Source organism: Vollenhovia emeryi, unplaced genomic scaffold (assembly GCF_000949405.1).
Source record: "Vollenhovia emeryi isolate VEMERY1.0 unplaced genomic scaffold, V.emery_V1.0 DF939161.1, whole genome shotgun sequence".
NCBI lineage: Eukaryota > Metazoa > Arthropoda > Insecta > Hymenoptera > Formicidae > Vollenhovia > Vollenhovia emeryi.
Window position 1 is genome coordinate 1,180,181 of NW_011967205.1, and position 5,665 is coordinate 1,185,845.

General features: G+C 56.8%; 1 protein-coding gene across 1 annotated transcript in view; it reads left to right on the forward strand.

The window, feature by feature from the left end:
- Nucleotides 1-4,342: 4,342 nt before the first annotated feature.
- Nucleotides 4,343-5,665, forward strand: part of LOC105564618 (atlastin) — a 23,269-nt gene continuing 21,946 nt past the window's right edge. The window contains exon 1 of the transcript XR_001009142.1: nucleotides 4,343-4,431. The gene's annotated coding sequence lies outside the window, so the exon portion shown is untranslated. The remainder of the gene's footprint in view (nucleotides 4,432-5,665) is intronic.

Consider the following 5,665-nt stretch of genomic DNA (forward strand, 5'->3'; position numbering starts at 1 on the left):
CAAAATAAAATCAATAATTCTTATTTTCCTCTATCGAATTAAAATAGATCGACTTACTATATCGAGACAAGAGTAACTTATATAAATGTAGGTTTATATTATATATTCTTGCGTTTAGAATAAATTTTCCCTCTATCTTACAACGCACGAAGTTGGCATCACGATATTCGACAAAACACGATTCTAAATATTGTCTATATAAATATGATTGGCGCTATATCGATCCTATTTTATGATACATTCAAGTGTAACAGCACTGGATCCGGAAATTTTTTCTGCAGGTGCACTGTATTGTAAGATTCGACCCCCTGCAAACCTGAAGGTGATATAATTTTGACCGGAACTGTATAAAAACGGAGCAGAAGGGTCAAGCTCGTTTCTATTTACGTCTCTGAACTAAGAAAAAAAACCAAGATCGAAAGTACTTAATAATTCGCACGTTTGCATAATAATACGAATAAGAAAAAAAAGTGCGTAATTGTATGCGACGCGAGGGAAGGAAGGGATCGTTAGCGAACGCGAGCGCAGCTAAACATAAAATTACCGCGAACTTTTGCTCTCGTATACGCATCTCGGGTTTTTATCGCGTTTTCCTTGAACGATACGGGCGTCAAAGTGCGCGCGCGCGTGGTATTAACTTTTCGGTTTTTATCCTCGTTACGCGCGTGTTGCTCAAGGCAAAAAGCGAGCCGACGACGAGCGAGAAGAGATATCGGCTATCACACACGGCGATTGTTCGATATTCGCGCTTCCCCGGAAACGAGTTTCCGCGGCGAAGACGCGCGTAGAATTTCGCTCGTTTTACCGGAATTTCGTCGGTCAAAAGCAACGTCAGCGCCGACAATCGCGAACTCGTTAACAGCCGCTTTATGACGTCCGCCCGAGAAAATGAGCCGTCGATTGAATCTTAATATTTCAATATCTCGGCGCGTCATAGCTGCTCCGCAGTTTCGCGTACATGTGCGGCGAGTTTATGCAAATTTCCGTATGACGCGTCCATGCGTGTTCGAAACGCTCGAATTGTTCGTAGCAGCGGAAATGATTTCAGGTTCCTCGTAAAAATAGCGTTCGTTGGACGAGTCGCATTTAAAATTGTATCTCAGATTGTCTCTTGATAAAAAGAGGCGTGCGCCATCTCCTTCATTCAGAAAAATTCCCGTATTCGAACACGGGGTCTCGTAGTCGATCGTTTACTCATTTGCGCCGTTAAATTATTAATTAAACAACTTCTCCCGACCCCGGGCGAAATTAATTCTCGATACCGGGCGCGTAGTCGCGGAGCGTCGAGAGAACGTTTTGCGTTTGAAACGTCTCTAGTCGCAACTCGAAATAGCAACAACGAACGGGTCCGCGAGTTTCATTAATTTCAATTCCATTGTCATAAATTAAAAAAAGAAAAAAGGAACGTGCTTTTGGCGCGACGGAGAGAGCAATAAATACTCGTCGCGCAAAACATCCCGTCCGAAGCGGCGTAAAAACGAGCGCGTGCGCCCCGCGGTATTGGAGGATTAATCTCGCGCGGTAGAAGCCGCGACGGGGATAATCCCGCGCCGCCGGCGCCGGCGCCGGCGACGGGCCGGGAGAGGGGAAAAACAAAGGCTTGTGCGGGGATACTCACGAGGCCAAACGCGTCTCGCCGAAAACTGCGAAGGAATCCCGCATTCCGAGCCGGACGGGGCAAGGGGTCCAGTGGTCGGTGGCTTCTCTCGGCGTGCGTTACGTAACGGTTCGCTTCCCGAGGCGAGGCCGGGCGGAGGACGGGGGTGCGCGAGCGAGGGGAGCCACCGCCTCGGTGATCGCTGCCAAAAAACAAACGGTCAAACGTCGCGCCGTGAATCCCCGCGCGGGGAGCTCGCGATCTCCGCAGGGCGGATAGGCGAGAAACCGCCGCGGCCCTTTAACAAACGTGGAGAACCGGTAGGCGGCCGGTGGATCGGCCTCGTGGGATTTAAACGGCCGGAGGGGGGCTCCCGTTAGACGCGCGCGTCGTAGTGGGGGCGCGCCCCGGGCGATTTAAAGGGCCTCCGCGCTCGGTCCACGTGCGAGGTCGCGTCGTCGGAACGGCCGGGTTCTCGCGGCTGCCGCCGACCAGGACGAGTCCGCCGCTGCGCGTCACGCGCGCGTTCGTTTTTCTTTCTCCTCACCGCACGGCACGGCACGGCACACACACACCACACCACACACACGCGACGCGAGATCGGCGGCGTATCCTCTCCCTTTCTCCCGTTCGCCTCGCTCGGTCCCCCGGCGATCGCCGTTTGAATTTCGAAGACTGCGTTCTTACCGCGTCGCGTCGCCGCGAAGAAAACACTGCGCTGCCTCCTCGCTCGATCCTCGCCACGCTGTCACCCCTCCCGGCGACGACGTCGGTCCTCTCGCGCTCCTTTCCCTCGTCGCTACTCGCGGTCCCACCTCCGAGGTTTGTTTACCAGCGCGTCGACCATTCCAGCGGAGGACTGGCTGCCGCTGCTGCCGCCGCCGCCGCCGCTGCTGCTGCTGCGTCGCGCACGGCGCAACACGGGCCGCCGTATATCGTCCCGGCCGAAACGAGCGGCTGTCACTCGCGAGTTCCACGGCGCGCACACGTCGCCGTCGTCGGCGTCGTCAACCACGGCCGTCTCGCGCGTCGTCTCGTGCGTACCTCGCGCGTGTACGGGACACGAACCGCCGCGCACAGCATCCACGTTCCACCATGGGGTATACCCGTGCTCACCAGACTCCCGTGCGCGAAAGTACCTAGACCGCACTATCGAGCGCGCTCGGGCGCGCGGACGCGCGCGTGAGCCGTGTCGCCATCTCGCGGCGAGGCGGCGAGTCTCCCCGCCCGGGTGACGCCAGGGGGAGGCGGCTCGATACGTAAAAGCCTCGTCGGGAGAGAAGCTCCTCGAAACTTTCTCCCACGCCCGCGAATGCGCCTTTCCAGATCTTTCTCGATTGCACGCAACGTCGATGGGGCGGAGACGCGCTCGCTCTAACGGCCTCTCGTGAAGAATTGCGCGGCTCCGCCGAGCCTCTACCGAGCTTCGCCGATCGTTTCACTTACTACGGTTCGAATTGCGATCATAGTACAACTAGTGGGTCCACTCTCCGCCGGCCCCAACGATCTTTGCGCTCCCGATCACGTGATATCCCGCCATACACCCGGGCAGGATCCAGCGACGCGTGTGCGTGCACACGTTACCATAGACGTATAATGTATAGACTGCCCAGAGCAATGTCGGATGCGCAGAGAGGATCGACGCGAAACGAAACGAATAACAGAGTGGACCGACTAGATATAGGTTTGCTTTCTGTTGCTGCACTGGTGAACTAGTGCAATAAATTAGAGCGAGACGGGAATATATTTTCTCGTTCTAGCTCACCGCGCTAGCTCGCCGGTGCGGGAACTGAAAACGAATCTTACGTTGAAACCACGCCGACGCGTAGATTCAATTTGCAGGACCGAAGTTCCCCGCGACCGACTTGTGCCTCTTTCGCCGACGTCGGCGACGATCCGAAGTAACAGCCGTGGAGACGACGAGGACGGGACGAGCCGCGTGTTTGTCCAGCGACTAGTCACCCGTTCGATTGATACTAACCGCGTTTCCTTCACCGCGAATCTGACTGCGAATACCCAGTCTTGGGGATGCTGTGGACTCGCCGCGCCGCGGATTCTCGTGGACTCGGCGAGCGGACGCGCGCGCGAGACTGGGTTGCCGCGTGAACGCTGCCGCGAGAGATTCGAACCCGTCCGCGACGCGGATTGGACGCGCCGCGCCACGCCAACATGGCGGACGTGCGGTACGCGACGATCGGGTAATTCAAGCGCGATTGTCGTCCACGCCGTTCGTAATCGCGACTCGTCGAAGAAATGGCGACGCTTCTAACCGCCGCAGAATGCATTTCCGCTAATTTCTCTACCCGATAGGGCGCCGGCATTCCAGGCTGGCGTAAAAGGCAAGCGGGACGGACTTGCGTCCTCCGATAGTCGCGAAAGGGCCATGGTCGCTACTCTCGAGCAACTTGCTCGTGGTGAAATGAATCAATTCTGTCTCGAGCCGAGCTTCGCAATTTTTTCAGGCGGGACATTAAAACGCGCGCGTGAAGAATATCTGCGTACTTATCCGGCGGCAAATCCGCTCGCTTGATAGCAGTGTTTCGTTTACCTCGAATCCCCGGGCAAGGATACTTGGAGACGCCTCGTCGATTCGCCTAAATAAACGGGGAATACACGCATCTGCGGAGACTCGGCGCACGCATTCCCTAAATCGCGAGAAGAGAGCGCGCGACGACAGTCGGGCGCGCGCGCGCGCGCGACAGATGAGCGAAGTTCGCCGCGGGACTGCGAGCGGCGCGCGGCGCGCAACGGCGGAAGTGACGCGACGCGGCGGCGCAACATGGCGGACGCTGGACAACGTAAACAGTGCGGCGGTCGCGGCAGCTCGCATGTGGGTGAGTACTCGGTCGTGTTTCCTCGTCGTTTCGCCGGGCACGGCGTGGCCGCGGGCGAGGTGCCGCGCGACGCCGACCGCCCGCGCGTCGCCGTCGCGCGAGCGGCCGAGCCGCGCGCGCCTCGGACGCGAGCCAGCTGTGCGCGGACAATCCCGTGTCCACGCTGTGTCCATGCCTGCTCGCACGCTTGACACCTTGCTCGGCGCCGCTTCCCCTCGCGATCCGCCCCGCTCAGTTGCGTCGCACCCGTGAAATTTCGATCATTGACTCAGGAGCGAGCGTCACGGGCGTAAATTCGCGAATCACGGTGGCGAGACGGACCGAGAACAGGAGTGAGCGAGCGAGCGAGCGAGCGATTGAGCGAGTGAGTGAGTGAGAAAGAGAGAGAGGGAGAAGTGACGTCGCGCAAATTCCTTCGTGGAAGATGTAGGCTACGCGCTCGCGCCTCCGTCGATCGTGATCGAGCACCGACATAACCGCCCGGAGAGACGGTGCCGAGGCGTCGCGTGAATCGCGTAACAACAGGGTGAACACGTCGCGTGGCAGCCCGACGTCGACGCGAGCGCCTATAAATACCGCGCTTACGCGCGCGCCGCGACCGTGACGGCGACGGGAGAGGAGATTTCCTGCCGGGAAAGAAAAGAAAAAGAGGACGACGTAGTCCTCGAGGAGTGCGTGCTCCCGTAGGTGCCGCCCGCTCGCGGCGAAAGCGCGACAGCTCCGCGCGCGCGCTGCGTATGTACATTCGCCGCGACCTTGCGTTCGATTAGTCAGCAAGGTTGAGAAGCGCGCGAGCTCGCGGAGCGTCATCCGCGCGCGGTGCACGATCGCGAGTCAAAGGGTACTTGCGTTTGTCGTACAACCAAGTTTTTAAGCGCGTTGATTGGCCACAAGCTAAAACATTTCTAGATACTCGAGAACTTTTCTGTCCTGCGGCCAATCCACTCGCTAATTTGTCGTATAACAAATTTTTCAGGCTCGTTGATTGGTCACAGAATAGCAAAGTTTCCAAACGTCTAGAAATTTTCTATCCTGCGGCCAATCAACGCAGGGTCAGAGTAGAAAGTCGTAAGTGTTTACGATTTCGTCGTAGGCCGGTATTTATAGTAGATTCTTATTTCAAAATCACTTCAAGTGTTGTCTCCAAAGGCTAATACGGCTCTGTGATTTGTTAAAAACGCATTAAGAGTATACTTAAGATGTTCTTGAATATATAAAAACGGACTACACTGAC